The 15,987-nt window shown below is 35.4% G+C and overlaps 1 protein-coding gene across 1 annotated transcript in view; it reads left to right on the forward strand.

The window, feature by feature from the left end:
* The first annotated feature begins 368 nt into the window (after positions 1 to 368).
* Positions 369 to 15,987, forward strand: part of PIK3C2G (phosphatidylinositol-4-phosphate 3-kinase catalytic subunit type 2 gamma) — a 514,208-nt gene continuing 498,589 nt past the window's right edge. The window contains exon 1 of the mRNA XM_070494347.1: positions 369 to 548. The gene's annotated coding sequence lies outside the window, so the exon portion shown is untranslated. The remainder of the gene's footprint in view (positions 549 to 15,987) is intronic.

Consider the following 15,987-nt stretch of genomic DNA (forward strand, 5'->3'; position numbering starts at 1 on the left):
AAATGGAGAAAACTATAGGATGTGTTCTCTGATGATGGAATAGCATAAAATAGATAAAGCATGAAATGAGGGTGGAAATTATTGTAAGATAACTCTGGTAGAGTTTACTGGGCACAATACTGGAGAACTTTAATGTCAGCACTGTGAAGTGTGAGCCTGGAGAAAAGCATAGGGCAATCAGGAGCCTGTCGGGACCGGACACATGTGTGGTGGCGGGGGCAGGCTGCCAAGTTGTGCAGTAATGTCCAGGTATGAGCCGTCCAGTGAGTCAGGTGTCAGCGCCAGCAAATCAGAGCTGGAATCTGGTAAACAATCCATTATTGAGGCCAAAGGTTGAGAACAAGATAAATGAGCTAAGGGTACAATGGATAGTCAGACTAAAGCACAAGTAGGAACAAAATTAAGGACTGCCTACTGCGGCAGGGAACCTTGGCTGGGAAAGTGGAAAAGAAGAGATGCTCGTTTGTGGATAGAACTAACAAATACATGTTGAAAACTGCTCCTGAACACAGAAGCCGGAAGAGTGGCAAGGCAAGAAGCAGGCCAAGGTAAGAAAAATAACTGAATGTTCACACAGTGAGGTTAAGTTTTACCCAAAAAAGTAAACTGTCAAATGCTACTACTTAACAGATCAGTTTGTGGATCCACAAGCAACTCCATCCAAGCGCAGTCTGTACGAGGGCAGAGGGTTTGGCTAGGGTCATGGTAATTAATGTTTTTTATTATGCAATAAGAGCCATTGAAAAATAAAATAACAAAAAAAATGAGATGATATAATAAATGTTGGTAGGTATATGATAAGTTCTATGGACTTTACAGATATCTGGAATATTGTAACTCTTGTAATTAGTTTTTATTTTATGTAGGCATATGTAAATAGTTATACAGCACTATTTATTATTCCATGTGACTAAGATTTTTAGTGAAATAACTTATGTCAGTGAAAATTTCTCTTCTGAAAGAATATCCTATCTTGTAGATATTCTTACCGATTTTTCCCATCAATAAGCCTCATATTTTTCAAAAATTAATATTTTGCTCCTTCTCTAAAAATCCTTTCTTTAAAGTGATATATTCTATTGAGTTACTGTCATAATTAATAATCCACAGGAAGCAGCTCAGTTTCTAAAAGCTATCATGACTCTAAGGTTTGGGAAATTACTGATAGCAGTTTGGAATTTAAAATAAGGACAATTTTCAAAGTGGTGTCTGTCAGATTCAAGCTAATATATTGAATCTTACATATCTGCTTAAAACAAGGATATTCCAATGCTATTTATTTACGCACTGTAAAACCTTTTTGTATATTTCATGTCATATCCAAATGAATGCTGGCAAAATGAAACCAACCCTCTTATTGAACAGACACGAAGTAAAAACAAACAAAACAAAGTGCAAAATCACCCTTTGCTCCACATTTAGAGTAATCTGGAGATCATGTTTCAGAAATAACTATCTATAGATCTATGGTCATGGAAGATTATACACAATGAATTGGGATATTAAGGAGCAATAAAGACAATAAATACAAATATAATCTGTAAAGAGTCAATATAATTAGCATTTGCTAATTATAAGCACTTATTTTAAAATTTGGTTAATAGGACATAAGCAAATAGTTGCTATTTAATTCTGAGTTCTTATAAGTAACATAATTAATATGTCAGTAAGGCCCATTGTTAGTTTCAGTGAGAAATTATCTTTTTATTTCATCTGTCCAGGCTGAATACAATTCATCTTAGTGTCTCCCATAACTCACTTCTTATGTTTTATGAAAGTGTGTGTAGTAGTTTCACCTCTGGCTCTACCCTGTGTTATACTACATCACAAACTCATTTAAATAGTGATATTAATGATTTTAGAAATCACCACAAATGGTTGGCAGCATCGTTGTCGTTAATGTCTCAAGAGAACCATACAAGCGAGGTTTATCAGCCTGAGGCTGAGGTATTTGATGAAGTAATAACAAACTAGCTCTGAATTGTCTTTCATTACCCTTTATCTCTCCTAGAGAGAATATAATCTTATTCAAATTATAATGGCCTCTGTTATCAATGAGCTTTACTATTTATTTACTTGCATCCAGACATGCAAATGCACATGCATTCTGCTTCTTCAACCTACCTGTAATGAAATTTCTCCACTATCAGAATCATGCACAATCACAAATTACAAACTAGTTACTAGTATAATTTGCTTAGTATAAAAAAAACCCTACTCATTCTTTTAATATACTATCTTGATTAAAGAAGTAAAATCCAATCATTAGGGTTGAAATACAGTAAAAGCTAAACAACTTTAAAAGAAGATCATTATTTCAGTTAGGAAATAGTTTTGTTTTGTTTTTCTCTAAAGCAACATATAAAGTCAAATTGTGCTGAGACTAACACATTAAGTAGACAATTGTTAAAAACTATGATCCTCCAGTCCAGCGCAGGACACTTGATAGCTAGGTGTCTACATTTTCTTTCAGCTTAGTTATCTTCATTTATGACAGAATTCTTTGTATTTGTATAAGCTGGGTAATTTCAAAGAGCTTTCATATTGCTTGCCAATTTTATCCCCTTAACCAATCCGTAAAGTAGAGTAAGAAGGCATAATTGTGTATAGTTGACAGAGAGAGGAACTACAATTCAGAGAAGTGCTTTGATGTCATGTAAAAAGAATCAAGACGAGTGTCCTCTGGGCCATTTCTTTTTCCTCTTTGCCTAGTCTCCTTTTGACCTTGAGAATAACTCTGTCTTCCTTGTCTATTTTAACATATGTTAACTAATAATGTAATGAATAATTCTTATAATGAAGTTGAGTGGTGTGTAAACTAAACTCTTTTTTCCATTAGTTCATTCATACAATAAGTATTTATTAACTATGTCCTTCATGTAAGATACTGTTCTAGAAATGAAGAATAACGCAGTGATCATATAGATAAGAATTTCTACCTTTATTATATGGGGAGTGATAAGTGTGCAAAGGCTATGGAAAAACATATAAAATCGTGTAAGGTGGAGGGAGACTTCTAGAGATTGTTTTTAATTTTAAAAAGTACAATGGGGTAGGCCTCAATGAGATAGTAATAGATTAGACAGCAGTGAGGTAGTAAATCATCTTATATAAAAAATCAGGTATTTGTAATGTTAAAGAACAAAGATTCAAAAGAGTAAATTTAAAGATCTAACTGTCTCTGTTAAGTGAATCATGAATCCAGCAGCATCCCATCTAGCAAACAGAAAGGAGCTCAGGGGAATTGTATAAAATGAAAGGCTTTTATAGGCAGAAAGATAGTGGGACAAAGAAATTGAGAGTGGGTTATTTCAGGCAATGTCACCTTCCCTTAGAGGAAAGCAGGGGGTCTTATCAGGCAGATTACCTCACTGGTGTTGATCAGGAAATTCCAAACTGATGAGTTTAAAATTCCATTCCTGGGAGAGACTTAAACTACAAGTAGGTGAGGTGTTAAGTCTTGATGGGGCTTAGCATAAGTGACTCCATTTTGGGCCTGTTGTTTCTTTTTAACAGGCTTACCATTTTCTACTTTGCAGAATGTTCTTGATGTATCATCAGTGTTGATCCTCCCAATAACTGTAGGAGATAGGCAGGACAATTGCAACTATCCCCACCTTATAGATGAAGAAACACATTTGAAGAGGTTGAGCGTTATAAACAACACCTGAATTAATTTTCCCCTACTGGGTCATATTTTAACCCTTTAACTTGATATTCCTCAGTTCAACACACTAGTTTCATTTGGGATTCTTTGAAATCAATAAGCCTTCCTAAAATTAAAATGTTAATACTATACTAGTCAATGACATCCAGAAAGATAGAATCATGTCTATTTTATTCACCAATGATTTCATTTCATCAAACTTGTTAGTGTCCAGCCACACTGAACTTCCTGTTTCTCAAATACGCTACTTAATTCTTTTCTCTTTTGCTTTCTCTGACTGGTAAGTAGTTAAATACTTGTCCACATACTCTGTTTTTCCAGCTTTCCATTTTGACATCAGCCCTTTCTTTATAGTTTCTATTTTCTCACATTCTCAGATAGTAGACAGCTTATCATTTGGGTTTTAATTCTGTTATCACATTCAAATTATTTATTGTCTACCTACATCTAAGTAGAGTATGGGCTACCCAAGAGCAGAGACCCTGGCATCATGATCACAGGGGTATTTTCAGCTCTCAGAACTTTACAAATCACATTGTAAGCACCTCATATTTTCTATGCTAATGAATGAATATTAGCTATGAAGTCATCTCACAACTCCAAATATGTTCTAAGCATTGGTAACCAGAGAAAGCATTTAGAAGTAATAAAACTAATATTCCTTACATCAGGTTCTTTTCTTGGCATTAAATGACTTAAATAGCAGTACTATTATCATTTTTCAGATGAGAAAAGTGAGGCACAGAGAGACTGGCTCTAACTGTCAGTGATTCTCAGCACCAAGATTGGGTACTTAACCACTTCACTCTATGAAATTCTTCCGTGATACTATCCCAAAGAGTATGCATATTTCCTTTGAATTATTATAATTATAATATTTCATTTGAAAGATTGTGAATATTCCCAACACACTGCACAAGTCTAGGGAGTTCCAGTTGCATTATTGTTACACCACCATAGAAAACAAAGTGAATAAACTCCCTTAAGGTGGGGAGCATGAAGGTCATTGTTTTCTTTGGGATACCTTGAATAACTTAATTTTCCTCCTAATTCTACTACCTTCTGCTCTTTTTGACTGGCTAGTAGTTAAGTACTTGCCCAAATATTCTATTCATCATTTTTCTATTCATCACTAGAAGAAATGCTATTAAAAGCGTAAATATAGGAAAAAAAAATATCTTAATTCTGCAATGTCTACATCTATATATGCATTGTAAAGCTTGGATTTATACCTGGAGGAAAGAGGTAGTTTCATCAAAATCATAATACAGGGGCCGGCCCCGTGGCCAAGTGGTTAAGTTCTCACGCTCCACTGAGGTGGCCCATGGTTTCACCAGTTCGAATCCTGGGTGAGGACATGGCACCACTCATCAGGCCATGCTGTGGCAGCATCCCACATGCCATAACTAGAAGGATCCATGACTAAAAATACACAACTAAGGGGCTTTGGGAAAAAAAGGAAAAATAAAATCTTTAAAAAAAAACCATAGCACAAACATTGGTGATAGTTGCTAAGAAAACTAGGAAAATTCCTAAAGTATATATTTGTCTATGTTCTAAAGTTAATAATTAGAAACCCTTATTTTGACATCATAAATACTAATTATCAAAGAAATTGGATATTGAGGGAGAAAGACTTATACAAGACTTTTCCACATACTATAAAAGCTGAGCTCTTTCTTTTCTACACTGAGGTGAGAGGGAAGATGTAAGATAAAGACAGCATGTCATTATCTTGTAAGCTTTTTGAGGATATATGCAATGGTATGTAGCTCTGTACCCTGAACCCAGTATACAGTGTTGGAGAAATAGCAGAAGTGAGTAACGATTCTTTAGTGATTTATATCAGAGTTATTCAGTGTATTCTACAGAGTACATAAGTAGGATCTTAAGAGGTGTTCTATAAAACAAGATTTCTATGGAAGATACATTTAGAACATGCTTAAAGAAAGTTAATCAAGTGTTTCTGAAAATCTTTTTGGAACTTTTAGTAAACCAATGTGAGTTGTAAGTATTCAAGAGACAGTTGTAGTTTGCAGCGCTTCCCGAGTTAACTTGAGCTCAAAATTACATTTTCCTAAAAAAGAATGATATGCCTTGGAGTTTATTTGGTATTGCTGGTCATTCTGATTAGCAATGATTAGAAAAGCAAATTAGCTTATCTCTTTCACCAGTTAATAGTGTAAAAATGTAACTAGTGTGGTTATGATGGACAGAAGACAAATGGAGAGAACTGACTTGACAGAATTTTGATATAAGATGTTGACAGTTCCTGCAGGTAAAATTCTTTATATTCAAACACAGGTTAAATTCAATTGATATCATCTTAGAAAAAATTTAGGATAGATTAAACTATAGTTGAGGATTTTAAGATTATTTCTAAAAATGTATTTTAAAAGGGTCTTATATCTAGATATGTGTATTTCTTTTAATTCTGCTTAGAATTAATGATCATTTATGTTTATCATTAAATTTAAAAGGTTTGTAAAAAATCATTATTGATTGCAAAAAGGATGTGTATTCTTACAGGCTCTATTTTTCACCTAAATGACAAATTTACCTTTTTAGACCTGAGGTCACTCTAAGAATAGACACTATTTTATAAGTAGCAGTTTTTCTCAAATGTAGGTACTGATACCTAGGAAGATGTAGCATCTGAAATTCTAATTTTGCATACTTAGTCTATAAAATAGAACATGTCAGACTAAAATTCACTAGGTAGTTCTCTTCCATATCTAAGATACGTGACAAATAAAATACCGGAGAGACGAGTATGAAATTTATTTTATAGAATTTTTTTAATCTTGGGAATGAAGAGGATGATTCCAAATAAATGAAAGATCAAATGACAAATAAATAAAAGATCAAATGAGAACACTGTTACCTCCCACTTCCCACTTGGCCCACAAGCAAGCCCATAGGTTTCCTTAAGCTAAAGCCCAGAGCAAATATCTTAAGGGAGCTCTTCCCTTAGAACACTGGGTGTGACCTCAAATGTGATTAAAGATAAATGATGATGTTTGGCAGAATATTAGAGAGGTTTAAGGCAGGAAGGAAAATATGGTGAAAGAAAGGGGAATCCACAGAGCTTGATCGAGGAGAAGTGAATTTCTTATTTAGGAATTGTAAAGTATATTTACTGAAGTATAACACAAATAAATAAAATTGGGTAAGTCATTAGTGTGCAGTGAAATTAATTATCATAAAGAGAACATAGGCATATAACCAACAACCAAATAAAGACATAGAACATTACTGATGCCAGAGAAACCCTTTGAACTCTTGCCAAATATGACCAGACATCTCCATTCCAAAAGAAACATCACAGACTTTTTTTACCTCCTTTTGAAACTTACATATATGGAATCATATACTATGTGCCTTGCTTTCACTCAACGTTATGAGATTTATCTCTGTTAAGCCACTATGTGATGATTGTATTGATTTGAACTTTTTAAAAATAAATACAATTAATATTGCAAATCATAGAAAATAATTCTATAAGTTGCCTAAATTTTAAGGCAATTTTTCAGTTGAGTAAATCAGTGACTTTTTTTTCTTTATCTCAAATATGATGCTGATGATTAAGAGCTAAACGAAGGCCTCTGGCCTCTTATATTAAACTGGACATAAAACAGGGATTAAATATTTCCATCATCAAGTTATTATCAAAGGCTGAAGAATTATCCTGAATGCTTTACACAAAATTATGACAAAAATTAAACATAATATCACATGGTCATGGGATTTTCTCATGCATTTAGGAAGTACAACCATGACGTAGAAAGAGTGATTTTCATGTATGGTCTATAGAATTCTTTTTGTTTCTTGGCCTTTGGACCATGGGATCTTTTCGAGAATCTGGAGATCACTTACATTAGAAGATAATTCAATTGACAATTTTCCATATTTACATAGACAACATTTTTCATTTAATTTCAGAGTGTGAGAGGTCACTTGAGGGAATTCACAAACCTATGATGCTGAGATGAAGAACATTAACTTGAGAGCCTTACTTTTGCAAACGTTTCTTTACAAAACAAAGATTGTTTAGAAAAATATATTCATTTGTAAAGAGGAATGTCACGGAGGCGTTTTCATCTTTTAAAACATAATGATATGTAGGCAGAGAGTTTGCTTTTCTGGGTAACTGAAATTAGCTACCGAGGCTAAATTACTCTTGCTTCTGAGTTATCTCCCATTTATCTCTTAAATCATTTCAAATTCTCTTGCTCTACTCTAGTCCTCAGATGAAGCATATTGGGATTCTCTCTCTTTCTCTCTCTCTTTGATAGTCTATCCTAACATGTAATTTTTGCAAGGCTTCAGAAATTCTTAGGCTTTTCTCATTTTGCCACTGAATCATTTTGTGAAAACACCAGCATCAGTCAGCTGCAATATCAGTTGCAGCTAACAGAAACTCCTCTAGCCATTTCACGCAGAAAGGTACTCAAAAGGTATTGAGTGCTAACAAAATCAATATTTGGGCCTCCTTGAATAAATCCAAAATTACATCATAGATTTGACCACTGAACTGCCTGTGACAAAATCAGGAAACTAAAGCAGGACACTGCTCTCCCAAACTCTGACTTCATGATTACAAAATCTTATCTGGAAACTGGAGATCAGAGACCCACCACTGCAATTGTTGCTTTGGGGGATGCATCACCTGCTGTGATCCAAGAATAAAGATGCTCTGCCAGAATGGCTGGCTCCAGGCTGCACTACTCCAGCCAGACTGACACTAGGCCTGTCTCTCCACTTAGGTCAATTCTGAATTCAAGTCTTGCATGAGAACACATAATCAGTAGAACCTGAGTTACATCCAGAACTCTTGCTACTAAGTGGTCCTGGAAATGTAGTTTTTAGTTCTTTGCCTCTGCAGTGCATAAAGAAGACCACAAGTGGAAGGGTGCTAATAAAATAATTTACCTGACATGCCACGGACATCTAAGTGTCACTTGTGGCTTTGCAACTGTTAGGATGAGATTATCAAAAGAACAGCAATAAATATCAAAATAAACTTGACTTAAAGGCTATTCAATTTTTTTTTAAAAAAAGAGTTACACTGTATTTAAGCATCAGGGCTTTTACCAAATAGCAAATAAAGAAAGGACATAGAACTTAAGCTATGCCTATCGAATCCCGTACAGTGAATAACAGAGACTGTTTACACTATCTTGCTGTACTGAGATTATTTTGACATTAAATGTTGGTTGACATAAGAGAGCTTGAAATTCACTAGGGCTTACTTTTTTTCCTTTTTTAAATTTGTGTTTGTGTGTGTGTGTTTACGTGCGTGCTGCTTACAGAGAAATTTTTCACTTCATTAGCATTTTTTGTAATAGAATTCAATATGCACATTCCAGATGTCTAGAAAAGACAGCAAGAGAATAGCAAAACAGTCTCTTTTTTTTCTATATTTAATTAAACTTTTCCCTTACACGGGTTAAGAATATTGTATTACAAATGCTACAGATACTTTTTCAACCTTTGCCTCTGTAATGCTTTATAATAGTGATGTCACAGATGCATTCTCTGAAAGCAGATGTTCTGTTTGTAATATATAAAAACAAAGGCTCAGAATTTTTTAATCTTTCTTTGAACTTCCAGTAGCTCATGTAAGTGTCAGCCCGCTTTCGAACTTTAAACATACAGAACTAGTATTCATTTTGTTTTTTGTAATTTGTGTATAATAAAAATAACTCTGGTTATAATCAGTAGCTAGAAAAGTCCTTCTAGTCTACAATGGTACACTATGGGGAAAAATAAGTTGGCTATTGAGGCACTCACCATATGTCAAATATAAGGTGTCGGATATATCCTTATACCTTCATTAAGACTAAAAGAAAAACTGATATGCTAACAAAGAAATTTTTAGGAAATTTCCCAGTCAAATAGACCTTTATCTATTTAAGTCTTGTTAGTAAGTGATAATGCTATTTGATATACGACCTCATTAACATTGAATTTTACCCAGAAAAACTAGCAAAAGATGACATTTTGGACAGCCCCAAACCACATGTGCTTAGGCATTGTTAAAGCAAGATTACAGACAATAATGTATCAAACATAAAAAACATGAAAGTGGGGCTAGCCTGGTGGCATAGTGGTTAAGTTCGAAAGCTTTGCTTCGGTGGCCCAAGGTTCATAGGTTCAGATCCCAGGCACAGACCTACACACCACTCATCAAGCCATGCTATGGCAGCATCCCACATACAAAATAGAGGAAGATTGGCACAGATGTTAGCTCAGTGGCAATCTTCCTCAAGCAAAAAAAGAGGAAGATTGGCAACAAGATGTTAGTTCAGGGCCAATCTTCCTCACCAAATAAATAAATAAATAAATGTGAAGGTGCAATGGAAGCTAAATGTATCCAGGTCCTCAACTATAAAAAATATCTCTGCATTTCTCACAATTGCTGAAAAGAAAGTCTGTCTTCATCTCCAACTCTGCTCCCCTCCAGCTCTGACTTTCAATGAGTACTCCATTTCCAGCAGGAGAGAGATCCCCACAGTAGATGACGTCTGGCCAGCCAAGCCGGCAGTTTAGTGCTCCTGATCCCACCTATGGCGATTTCTGGTCTGTGTCACATCTAGCTCTGTGTGTGTGTGTGTGTGTGTGTGTGTGTGAATGTGGTGGGAGAGAGAATGTCAGAAAGCAGTGGGGATAACAGAAACTCTTTCTTCCCAGTGTTGTCATCATTTTTCTCAATTGCTCCTACTACTATCAGAAAGTATCAGCAGCTCCTACTGGGGAGTAAGGATATAAGCCTGGGTTGAAATTCACGCTCCAATCCTTTCTAACTTTATCACCTGGGGCCAATCACAGCTTTTCTGAGCGTCAGAAAGTCTATTTATCCTTCAGTACAGAAACCCTACCTTCAAAGCTATTGTAAGAATTACACAATTGCACAACATCTGTAAAAATGGTAAGCCTCATGGTCCACAGAAAGTAGACTCTCCATACATATTAGTTCCCTTCCCTCTGTCTCAGCTCTCACAAAACTGTGTTTGCTCTCCCCCTAGTGGCAGGATCCCGCACTCATTATTCGCATAAATTACTCATATCAAACACTGTTTTTACTTGCAACAATCCGCCCAAAAGGTCAAAAGATAAGACAATATTATGTCCAAATTAAACACGGTGGAAAACAAACAAAATGCAGACCTTGTAGAAATGAAAAGAATACAAATACTAAACGGAATACTTCCTTTAGCCAGAAAGGAATATAAAAATGAGAAAATAAACAGCATAATTACAGAGAAGGAAGAACACGTGCTGTTGCCCAGCCTGGATATAATTTTTGGTTCTGGTTGTCACAATTACAAGTTAAGCAGCATCATGTTGTTCATGCTTAATTTATTTCTGAGCTGCTTACAAGGATCAGCTCTTAGTGTGTTTGTTTTGTGTAGACACATCTGTTCACACTGCCTCCATCTTATTGTCAAACCACAGAAGTTGATGATTACAGATTCAATCCTCTGCTTAGAAATAAGCCTGTTTTCTAAGAAACATTTGTTTCTGTATTGCAAAACTCTGTTCTGTAATTTCAAACATTGTAAACCATGTTGTTTTTATAGCCAGGTTTATTTCTTTTAGTGTACTTTTTTGGGTCAGGTTTTAAGGATTAGACACAAAGTGGCTTCCTTGTTCTTATTGCACATAAAGCTAACAGTGTTATCTATCCACTCACGGATGCTTTTGGGTTTTTTTTTCTTTGTTTGGTGAGGAAGATTGGCCCTGAACTAACATATGTTGCCAATCTTCCTCTTTTTGCCTAAATAAGATTGTCGCTGAGCTGGCATTTGTGCCAATTTTCCTCTAATTTATTTTTATATGTGGCATGCCACCACATCGTGATTTATGAGCTGTGTGTAGGTCCACGCCCAGGATCCAAACCTACAAACCCCGGGCTACCCAAGCAGAGTGCATGAACTTAACCACTACACAGCCAGGCTGGCCCCCATGTATGCTTTTTATTTTTATTTTAGAAACTCACTAAAAACAAAACTTTAAAATTTTCTAGTAGGTACAAATGGATTAAAATTTCCACTTACTTGTAACTTAAAAGTCAGATTCTGTTAAGGAGAGTAAATTTTTGCCTGAATATATTTTTGAGAGATAGAGATTTTTGCAGCACATTTCATATCTGTATTTAACTACCCCTTAAACACTCTGAAAAATTCATATTGATTAATTGAACTAATGTTTATTAAATAAAGATTTCTTTAAAAAAATTTCTAGGAGATAATATTGGAATTAGAGAATTAGCGGTTTGGCAGTGACTATATTCCCATTTTCCTCCTTTTTAACTTTGCTTATCTTCATTTGTTGTCTTTTACAGATAAGAAACCTGCAGGTCAGCAACATCAATAGGTTTTATTACAAAAAAAACAGATGTTATCATCACCTACTCTGTCAGTTTAATTAGAAATATTGAAATGTGCTATCTCCCTCTTAAGCTTCAAACTGAAAAATAGCTTGTTTTCCAAGTTCTTCAAATTCTTTTACAACTACTGTTTCAAAAAATGAATCATTTTTCACGTTGTAACTGGATCAGAGAAGCAGCAAAAATTTGACATTTCTATTTGTAAACAAATAATCTAGATCACATTTAACATTAATTTTAACTCTCCAGACCATGATACCATGCTAGAGTCATAAGCCCCATTTCTCCATCTTTCTCAGAAGCAAGTTCTGTGACCACTATCTTAAAAAGACAAGTTCTTTCTCCTTCTCCAATATGCAGTAATTGGGCTTCCTGTCCTAGGAATAGGTTGCTTGGTTAGACCTGAGTCCGAGCTCTGGTAGAAATTTCTAGAGTCCCCAGCTTCTCTGGCTAATGGGCTCTTTGTTGTCTTTTTTATTCTTAGCCACATCTGAAGAGAGTGTTTAGGAGTGTGTTTGTTTCTGTGGTTGACCAGATTTTACAGCCTGTTTCTAAATTATAAAAATTTGGAAGCCTGAGGGGCCAGCCCCGTGGCCAAGTGGTTAAGTTCGCACACTCTGCTGTAGGCAGCTTAATGTTTTATTGGTTCGAATCCTGGGCGCGGACATGGCACTCCTCATCAAACCACGCTGAGGCAGCGTCCCACATGCCACAACTAGAAGGACCCACAACTAAGACTATACAACTATGTACTGGGGGGCTTTGGGGAGAAAAAGGGAAAAAAATAAAATCTTTAAGAAAAAAAAAATTTGGAAGCCTGAGTTGGTTGTGAAGCTTGGGCAATCTAAAGCTGTTTTAGAACACAACACTGGTTTCCTTGGTTTTACTAGTGGCTTTCTCTAATATTGATTCTACTTTCAATCTGTTTGTGCCCAGTAACTTTCATGTACACAAATCACAAGAAACAAATCTTCCCAGGCAGTTTCCAACTCTGCTTATTGTTTTGCTCTCTCATCCATGTACCTGTTCTTCAAATTAATGGCAGCTACCCAGCAACATTGAGTCATCTAAAGAATAGGCTTAGATGGGAAGACACTCTCTTCTGTTCATGAATTTGTGACTTTTTTGATATACTTGAAAGATTGCTTCATTGAACCTCTGATTCTCAACTGTATTTTGAATTAGTGAAGTTGTTAAATAGACAATTTTTAAATGCCATGTAGAAAGCACAGATCAAAGAAGCAAAGAATCATGTATTTGCATGCACACTCAGAATACCCATTCCATAGATATCTAGACCTAAGTGCATATACACAATGATTTCAGAACATCTCATTAATATACTCTCTAATTAAAGGTAAATCTTGCTCAGTGGGCTTATGTATTTCACTTTATTTACTGATGTACAGTCATGTGAGGCTAGCTCCAGGGTGGAGGAGACTAGCGCATTTCTATTTTAAGTATTATCTAATTCTCTGTTGCTGTCTTAAATTCGAAAACAAGTGATTTAATAGAATGAGGCCGCTGAAGCTACAGGAGTGATAAAGAACCAATCAGTAAACAAAGAAAACAGTATCAAGTAAGGTCAGAACATACTCGATAGGCTTGGATTCTTAGGTATAATAAATGATAAATCAAGGTTTGAGACAATCAGAAACACGATATCTATGAAACAATAAAATCCTGTCATAGGCACAAAAAGAGAGGCTCACACACACACGTGTACATATGCCACACATACATTTGTGCACAAAATCAACATATACGAAATTGGCACCAAAAAAACATATAAAATCTGTTTATAGCCCATAGAAAATATTTCCAAAATGTCTTCTAACTTCCCAACAAGAGAATGAGTCTTTCTTACAGGCTGTTATAATGCGACTATGCCTAAGGAGAGCTATTCAAGTTCAGAGAATGCCATATTTATATTCTGCTCCCTCATGAATGTAGGCATTGCATTAAAATGTCTGAGTTGAGAACTGTCACTAGAAACCAAGAATTCATTTTTCCAGTTTCAAATGCTAGTGAGGACAACTAACTTCAAATTTTTATTAGTAAAATCCTGCCATTAATTGTTTTCTGGTGAGTGATGCTTACCATATAATTTAATCCATTGAGGGATGTCAACAGCTAGTTAAGACACAGTCTCTACAATAATATTTTAAAAAACTAGTTTCTGATTTGTTCTATTAGCATACTAAAGACAGCCTGACAAAATAATTGATAATGAGAGTTTGTCCATAGCCAACAAAATCTGGCAGTTTTCAGCATCCAAAATAAAAAAATACCTTCCCAAATGGTAATCTACAGGCTCAAGTAAGACAACAGATAACTATAAATAAAATTACACTATGGGACATGATAAAAGGAGATAGCCAAGAGTGAAATTCCTCTGAAACAGGCCACAAGAGGATTTGTAAATCAGAAAGACTTAAGTTCTAGTTGCTGATTCACTTCTTGCAACTTAAGTGACATTTTTTATTTTCTTATAGCAAGAGTACAAACTCTGAGGCTAACTATCTTGACCTATAAAATGAGAATAATAAAACTAAAATATGTTTAGTATTTGTTATTTAAGGTGGTGTGAATGAATACAGATGTGAATACAATCCAGAGATATATTAGAGTTTAATTTTCACACCTGGTATCCTTCACATTTCTGAAGTGTATATGAAAATCTCATGTGCTCGCTAACTAAATAAATGACGGTGAATTATGTACCTGGGTTTGAATCCCAGGAGAGAAGGAAGATCCTCACTTTCCTATGAAGATGTTCTTGGGAAGCAGCAGAAATGCTCAAGGTCAGAGCAAAGTTATTGAGTCTATGAATTGCCTCAATGCTTGGTTACACTAACTGATATCCATCCAGATGGGAGTATGTAGTTACACGCAAAGTGTTTCTTTCTTGTATAATATCAGAGCATTCTGAATATATAGTTCCTGAAGAGCTGTGACCTGAAAAAAAAGCATGATGTTCTGGGGCTACCAGAGGACTCAGAAAGGATAGTTGTACTGATATAGTGAGATGACAGCAACATGACTTTAGAAGCTATAGCTGGAAGAGAAAAATCCCAAGCAGATATGTTGTTCTCGGTTGCTTCTCCAACATTCATTTCCCCTTCCTCTCTTCCAAAGAAGGCTCTGAATTTCCAGCGAGTGCCCCCTGACTTAGCTAACTGATTTGGTTTATGCCAAAACACCTTAGCAGCAGTGATGGGTGCAGGTGTGGACACTTTAGCCATAAGCTCTTGTCCTACTTCAAACATCAAAGGAGGAGTCGAGATTTGCTATTGATAAAGAGAGAGACAGAGACGTCATCTCTTTCTCTGTGAAGGAGGAAGACTTTAGCCCCTGGATTGCCAGGAATTATCTTGTTACCACGAGGACAAAGCCAGCTCAAATTGGAGGGCAGAGCTGAGATTCACAGAAAAGGAGAACCTATGCTCCATGATCTTTGGTCATGTGAAGAAGTCCCAGTCTGAGTTGTTCTTTTCCATATTTTGCTACTGAAACAATCATAACTGATACAAAGGGTAATAAATCTGCTGCAAAAATTTGAAGCTTCATATTGTCATCTAATTAAATCAGCCTACTGATGATTAATTTAAAATGGTTATTATTGCTATAACCAAAACCTATAAAGTAGAGAACAATATTAAGAAATAAATACATTCAAGTGTGTAGTAGAACAATGAAAACTTGCAGAGAAAGTAAAAAGTTGAGTGACTATGAGCACACTCATTTTCATTGTAACATTATTCACAATAGCCAAGAGGTGGAAGCAACCTAAGTGTCCATCCACAGATGAATGGATAAGAAAATGTGGTATATATATATATACGATAGAATATTATTTAGCCTTAAGAAAAAGAGAGAGAAGAAAATCCTGTTACATATTCCAACATGGACGAAGCTAGAGAGCATG

This window comes from Equus asinus, chromosome 22, assembly GCF_041296235.1.
Source record: "Equus asinus isolate D_3611 breed Donkey chromosome 22, EquAss-T2T_v2, whole genome shotgun sequence".
Lineage (NCBI taxonomy): Eukaryota > Metazoa > Chordata > Mammalia > Perissodactyla > Equidae > Equus > Equus asinus.